The sequence below is a fragment of the Amblyomma americanum genome, chromosome 1, assembly GCF_052857255.1.
Source record: "Amblyomma americanum isolate KBUSLIRL-KWMA chromosome 1, ASM5285725v1, whole genome shotgun sequence".
Taxonomy (NCBI): Eukaryota; Metazoa; Arthropoda; class Arachnida; order Ixodida; family Ixodidae; genus Amblyomma; species Amblyomma americanum.
In genome coordinates, this window is record NC_135497.1 from 434,402,804 (window position 1) to 434,410,783 (window position 7,980).

The window sequence follows — 7,980 nt, forward strand, 5'->3', positions numbered from 1 at the left end:
AGTGGTGTTCTTGGAGTTGTCGACGACTTCTACTTAATGACCCGACAGCGAGCTCACCTCGACCTGCGATCTGTCATTACCTGGAGGTCCGAGCTGCTTATGTACCTCGGCAGTGTTCTATGAACCTGCCTGCCTTCTGCCTCCGGAACAGCATTTTGCTCAAGAAAAACTCTAGCACTGTCGACCGAGCCGACCTCCTCGTCGTCCCTGCAGATCTCCCCCCACTGACGTCCTTTATGCTTGCCACGATGAGCCCACCTACGACCAGAGGTGGGCAAATGCCCTCATTTTTACTTTTCCTCCGTCACCGTCGCCTTTTGAATCCATGGCCCTCCCTCGCCCTCATTCTGAAAAGTTAGTCGGCCCTCACTCGTCCTCACCCTCACTTCTAAAAATTTGCTGGCCCTTCCTCGCCCTCCCTAACAGTCATTTTAAAATTGGAGTTATATTTTCTAGTCTGCAACTTCTGGCGATATTACTGTGTTATAAACATACAATACAAGCCTTCAGGGCACTGTTGAACGAGAGGCTAGATGCTTATACTGTTATGTGTGTACGTGTGTGATAGTTGCTTGAGCTAATACGCGAGACAAAACCGAGAAAACTATGAGTTGGGCCCTAAAAAATCACTCTGGCTTTACTTATGGCATGCACTGCATGCATACATGTGACCCTGCACTTATAATACTTCGTTGTTATTTATATTTATTTTGACTATAATGCAATCCGCACAGGGGATTTCAGCAGGGGGATGCAGATAAGTAAACACAACGTAATAATGCAAGCAATGAACACAATAACAAAGTAGAATAACGTAGCTTGAAAATTTTGAAAAATAAGCATACGCAGATTTTTAAACAATACTGGAAATAAATGTCGGCGTAGATGATTTCGAAACGTCTTAATTGGTTAAGATATTGCCTTCAATTGCTAATCGTGGAAAGAATATTTAGAACGGCCATTACACGTTGAAAATGGCGTTACTGTGCGGATATGTGTTTGCCTAGTGGCGTAACCATACAAAGAAGAAATTATAGTTGTGAGGTGTGTCTTATAGTGGCCGTTAATAAAGTAAAAGACGAATTTTAGTCGTGACACACGGTTTCTTTGCCTTAATGAAAGCAAGTCCGCTTTGATTAGGAATTTGGTCACGTACGTCCAAACCTATTTTTAAGGAAGCGAGCTGCTTTTCTTGGCGCCGTTTCTATCTTATTAGTGTAAGTTTTAGTTAAAGTATCCCAAATAACGCATGCATAGTCTTGTATCACAGAATTATATTTTTGTATGCGAGTGGTCGGACAGATTGAGTAGGAAGTCTGAAAGCTCTGCTCAGAAAGAACAACTTTCGCTTGACTTTATCCATTATGTAGTTAATGTGCTTAATCCAAGTGAAGTCATTAGTGATCAAGAGTCCGAGATACTTATAATAAATCTTGAGAAAAGCTCGAGAAAAGTTTCGATAGGATGAATGTTTAGGTTTCATATCTAAAGCTGCGTCTGCAGTAGTCAGCAGTACAGATTTGTGGTCCGATATTCTATCTACTATCTGGCTATTTGTTTTGACACTAACCGATCCGCTAACAAAAAGAGGTCGAACATTGATGTAGAACTGCCCGGAAATATGGTATTTTCTTCTACAAGCTGCAACAAGTCGAAACTAAGAGCAATGGCCAACATAGATTCACCTTGGGAGTCGTGCTTTTTAAGTGAAAAATTTGACCAGTTTACTTCATGTAAATTAAAATATCCTGACAGTATAACACGATTATCGGGATTAACATCCGTGTACAAATATTGCTTCAGTTCCTAAATACGATAAAGGATAGGTGGGGGGAGGGGCTGTACATTGCTCCAATAATATATCTAACATTTTCATAGTGTGGTGTACGAAAAATGTACTCTATACATTGGGTACATCAGGTATTAGTAAAATTCACAGGGGTGATTTAAACCCAATGCTGACATCTACACCTCTACTATCACGATCCTTTCGGTACGAAATGTAGCCAGTGGTAATGAACTCACAGTCAAACATTGTTTTGTTAGGCCAAGTTTCTGTCAAAACCGCTGTTTCAAGGTCGTGGAAAAGCAGAAGGGCCTCCAACTCAGTTGTCTTGATTATGACGCTTGTGCAATTAACATTTAGTTTTTTCAGTGTCTGAAGCCTCGTAGTCCGGAGTCAGTTTGATTTGTTTCTAAGCAGCTCCTGTTTCATCCTAACTACACAGTACGCTATTAACGCTTAGCTTATCATATATTGGCTTTAAACCTTGGCGCACTCTTTCTTCTATTCTTTACAGCTCTTCCACTGCTGTTTCGGCAGTTTCCTAACTTGTTTTGATATGTCCTCAGCTAATGATTTTGAGTTCTCTTTGTGCTTGGATTTCAAGCTGATTTTGGTGTTTCTGAGTGAATAGCATGAATGTAATATTGAAATTTTTCACACAAGTCGAGGAGTTTCAAAACGACTGGTCGCGCCTTATTCATTTATTTTTTAGCCAACCCAGCTGTGGCACCTTTCGACACCACTCTCTGTTAAACCTTGTTCCAGAAAAAAACACCACCAATAACTTCCTTTCCCAGTTCCTCGCTAGTCTTCTCGCTAATCTATTTTATTCCATAAATGATCAGGTTATTTCTCCTCCCTCTCTTTTCTAAATCGTCTATGTTCCTAACTATACTAAGCAGCTCCTGATACGATATTGCCGATTTCATGTCTTTTACGTAAACTCCGTGGCTAAGATATTTAGGCCCGACAACTGTATTTCAGTGCCATCAGTTCCCAGATTTAAACCGGAAAGTTCATTCTCAATGATGTTTTGAGAGTTCTGCAGGCCCCCGATTGTTGAATTAATCTTGCTCTGGTCTTCCAGCAATTCAGATAGTATTTATTTTTCAATCGAACCAGGATTTGTTTCAACACCTCCACGAGACACCAGATCTTTTGATGATGCGATCATGCAAGAAATGAAAGCTGAACACACAGTGGGCAGTGCAGCAACACTAGAAAGCGATCGTCACTCCCGTAGCAATGTGCAGATTTGGAATCACTAACCTGGATGGCAAAGCAAAAAGGACTGATTAGCATGCTGCCTCGTTTGCTTCTGAGACCCCACTGTGCTAAAATGGACGGCTAAAGTCAGTCAGCGCGTTCGAGTGCATGTGTAGAAAAACTAATGTACGGCAAAAGTGGTTAGAAAACAATACAGTTCCATTTACCACGATAATTAAAATAACTACTGAGCACATGCATAGACTCAGAACAAGGAAATTTTGTAGGTCGCTTATTTACCATTACCCGACGACATTGCGATTTGCACTGGGTCATTTCACTTTCACTGCTTCTAATCTTCCGCTATTTCGTGCGGTTTGCTACATGCTCCTCTGATCACGCTTCCAGGCGCACGGATGGAGGATGGTGAAGACTACACTTTCAAACTACAGCGTGAGAGAGTCTGCAACTTTCAACAACTCTCGTGAGTGAGTGAGTGAATGGAAACTTCATTAGATCTTTCAAGGGTTTCGCGGTTATGAAGTCTCCGTCGTCTTCTCTGGCGCTGGCGACTTGAGGCTTCTCGTCAGCAAGGGTGGGCCCTTATCCAAGGCTCCACTGAGTCGTACTGCATCATTCGCGTGCTGCACTATGGCCCTTTCGGTCGTGAGCTCGCCGCTGGTGAGCCGACTCTCCCATTGCTCCGCACTCGGGTGTTCGTGTTGGTGGAATACTTTGTTGCGTTCGCACTACCACGTGATATGGTAAAGTGTAGGTTTGGCATTGCACCAAGGGCAGGTGGCTCTGTATTGTGTTGGGAACATCTTATTAAGTATGTGTAGGTTAGGAAAGGAGTTGGTCTGTAATCTGCGCCAGCCGGTCGCTTCCTCCTTTGTTAGGGCTTTTTGTGGTGGTGGATATCTAATTCTAGCTCCCCTATGCAATTTCAAGGTCTCTGCGTTTCCGCCCTTGTAAGCCTGTAGGCGGAGCTCCGGAGCATTTGACTGCCCTGCTCGGAATGCGTTACCTCGAGCTAGGCTTTCTGCTCTTTCGTTCCCCCCTATGCCCGCGTGGCCCGGGATCCAGGTTAGGTTATGCCTGGGTTTCTCCTCGGCGGAGGTTACCCCGCTGAGTATTCTAAGGGCTGTTCTGCTGATCCTGCCCCTCGTGTAGTTCCTGCACGTCTCCTTCGAGTCCGTCAGTATGTTGAGAGATCGGCCCGTTCTGTAGCCTTCTGCTGCTGCAAGCGCAACGGCAATCTCTTCGGTCTCCGCTGTGCCGGCGACCTTTGCCGTGGCGCAGGTGATCATGTTTCCTTCCTTGTTTACCACTACCATCGCGGCTACGCGTTCTCTTTCGCGCGGATATACGGCAGCGTCCGTGTATACGGTGTTGTCTAACTATGCTAGCGTTCTTTCTACGTACTCGGCCCTCGCTTTTCGTCTGTTTTCGTGAAGATTGGGGTCCATGTTTTTCGGCAATGGTCCCACGTTAAAGGTTTTCCTAAGGTGGTCCGGTACGCCCGCGTATCTGTCTACTAGTCCGCTCGTGTCCCGACACAACCTTCTTAGGAGCGCTCGTCCCGTAGGGGTTCCTCTGAGTCTCGTGGTTTCCGTTCCCAGCATAGCTTCGGCGAGCTCGCTGAAGGTGTTGCTGATGCCTAGCTGGAGCAACTTTTTGTTCGACGTGTTCTTGGGTAGGTGCAGAGCAGTCTTGTACGCCTTCCTGAGAATGGTGTCGGCTTGCTCTCTTTCCGCCTTGGTCGTCGCGTGGTACGGCAGGGAGTACGTGACTCGGCTGACAATTAGGCTGTTGACTAGCTTGAGAGTGTTCTTCCTTCATTCCGTATCTCTTTTGGGAGACTCTGTTGATAATACGGCCCACCTGCTCTGCCGCCTTGCTCAGCAGGCTGATGGTGTGGCTGCATTTCCGGCTTCCTTGCAACCACATGCCCAGGATCCTTATCACGTTCTTTTCCGGGATGTTCTGTCCCTAGACAACGAACTCCAGTGTCGCTTGGATGGGATGCTTGCCGACCCTTAGGAGTTCCGACTTCTCCGTCGAGCATCTTAGGCCCCTCTCTTTGGTGTAATTTTCTACACGTTTCCGCTTCCTGTAGTTTTTCTTGCTTCTCCACGAGTGATCCTTGGGTGACCCATATCGTGACTTCGTCGGCTTACATCGCGTGTTAGATGCCCTGGATCTCCTTGAGCCGTCTTGCGAGTCCAATTATTGCCACGTTGAAGAGGACGGGCGATATGACCGATCCTTGGGGTGTGCCTTTGCACGGCGTGGGGAAGACGTTACTTCGCAGCTTGCCCAGCCCCACGGTCGTCGTTCTGTCGCTCAGGAAGGCTCTGACGTAATCGTGCGTTCTCCACCCGCAGTTGGTGTTGTTGATGCCTTCCATGATGGCCGCGTGGCTTACGCTGTCGAAAGCCCCCTTTATGTCGAGGGCCATGACGACGTTTTCGCCCGCATTCAGCATCGTCTCGAGCACTTCCTCCTTGAGTTGGAGCAGCACGTCTTGCGTAGAGAGGTTGGCTCTGAACCCGTACAAGCTGTCCGCGTACCATTGTTTGTTCTCCAGGTGCGACTGGATTCTCTTCGTGATCACTTTCTCGTACAGCTTGCCCAGGCACGACGTTAGAGATATCGGCCTGAGGTTCTCGATCTGGAGCTTCTTGCCCGGCTTCGGAAGCATCACGGCGACGGCATGTTTCCACTCCGCCGGCACCCTTCCCTCTTGCCAGAGCTTGTTGAGGTAGTTCGTAAGCTGATCTATCGCCTCGTCACTGAGGTTCATTATTAGCGAGTTCCGGATCTTGTCCGCCCCCGCCGCCGTGTTCTTCGTGGCCGATCTTATCGCTTCGATGACCTCCCCTCTCGTGATGGGTCGGTCTGGCCGGGTTCTCCTCGCCACGGTATTCTTCTCGGTAGTTGTCGACCTGATCTTTGCCGTAGCTCTTGATCCGGACCTCTTAGAGTAGTTGTTCGTCCGTGCCTTGGTGTTGGTGCACCAGCCTCTGTATCGACTTGTTGCCTTCGGATTTGTGTTTGCTCGGGTCTATGAGAGCCTTGAGGATCTGCCACGTTCTGGCCGTGCTGAGGGTGCCGTTCAGCGAGTTGCTGAATTGCTGCCACCCCTGCCTGGCCAGCTGCGTCGCGTACTGCTCCGTTTGCTTGGTTATATCGGCAATTTTCTTCTTTAGCTTCCTGTTGAGTTTTTGTCTCTTCCACCGCTTGGTGAGCCCGTGTCTCGCCTCCCATACCTTGAGGAGGCGCTTGTCCACCTCCGGCGTTTGTTCCGTTCTGTCTACTTCTTTCGTGTATAGGTCTTGGATTCGTCCGAGTTGATGGCTCCAGTCTTCCGCAGAACCGATTTCGCCCTCTTGCTGCTTGCAGTGCGCTCTGAAGGCATCCCAGTCCGTTAGCCGAGCCGTGCCAACCTTCCTCCTGACGTTGTCCACCACCGTGCAGATCCTTATTATGTGGTGGTAGCTTCCAAGGTTCTCGAGTAGGTTTTCCCACTCCGCTTGCTTGGCGCCCCTTATGAAGGTTAGGTCGGGACTCGTGTCTGGACTGACGCTGCTCCCCTGCCTCATGAACGCAGCTACGTGACGAAGACGATGACAGTGCAAGCACAGCACGAGAGCTTGGCAGTTCGTAGAGGCAGGATGTTAGGATTTCTCCCAACTGATTGTTCAAATTGAGCAAGTGTATGAACCGACCGACTTAAAACCGGTGTGGGAATCCTCCTTCGTGATGCATTCAGCGTATACCTCACGTATACTGCTCTGTTGCTGCCTTTTTGCGATGTGTTTCGTGGCGTATCGTAAAAGCTTTGTAAGCAATTTAGTTAATGTAAATAGAATATATTTTTAATCTTAAAATGTCATTCTTAAAGAAAAGTTATGGTGACGGCATAGTAGTCTGAAGTAGCTGCCAGCGGAATCGAATTTTAAGTGCGGCCGCGAGTGCGGATCCAGCTCCCACAGCTTTAAATTTCTTGAGTGTCTTCCCGCGGTCCGGTGCCGGTTTTCCCCTGTAGGGAGGCCCTAATGCTGTTCCTTAAATTAAGCATTACTGACGCCACTTGAAAACCAAACGACTCGCTAAAGTGCAGAATTAGAGCTCAATAATAGTAATGACTGACTGTGGTTGCCATTTTAGTTCTTTATTGCTTGCAATCCGCCGAAAAGCGGCTGTGTCCGAAGCCTGCTCCTAGCACGTGGGCCACCTTGGTCACGTGACGTTGTGACATCATCACAAGCTGCCCAACGGATTGTGTACAAACTGCTCACAGGGGCAGTTTAATGATTAGTCGCGAGAGATTCCTCTGTAAGAACATTGGTCTCACAAGCCCCACCGTTGGCAGCATCAGCCATCGAAGGGCAGTGGCGCGTAGCCTAACAGTTGCATCCCTGCGCCTGGAGCAGAATCTGGACTCTAAAGTATCTGTGAATGCAAAGAATGACCAATTCTACTGCACTACAAGTACAAATTGATGCAATAACACGCAAACTTACATCATGTGACATATCAACCAACGTAAGCAAGTTCTGGCCAAGCAACAGGACACAAAGTCAAGATAAACCATGCGAAACAGGACTAACGGTGCTAACGTACGATAATTCATGGTTAACCCCCAAGCGAAACTGCCCGAAATTTTTTTGCTTTCACGTCTACGCCAGACTTAAACATTGAGTGTCAATTACCTACCATGTCTGCTAGAAATTTGTTTCATGAAATCAGGCGCACGATTACGCGGTCACAGGTCTTACCAGCCGCAGAAGTAAACCAATAGATGTTTATGTTATTCGGAGAGCAGTACATTTTTTTTTCTTTTTTAGCACATCGTACAATGTAAGGCGGAGCGACCGATGATTCAGACCAAGGTGGTTAAGGTGCTGCTTTTTATTTCATGGTGACACTACAGTGGTCGCCCTTTCCCCTCACATTGCTGCACCGCTTTCCTATACCGCAGT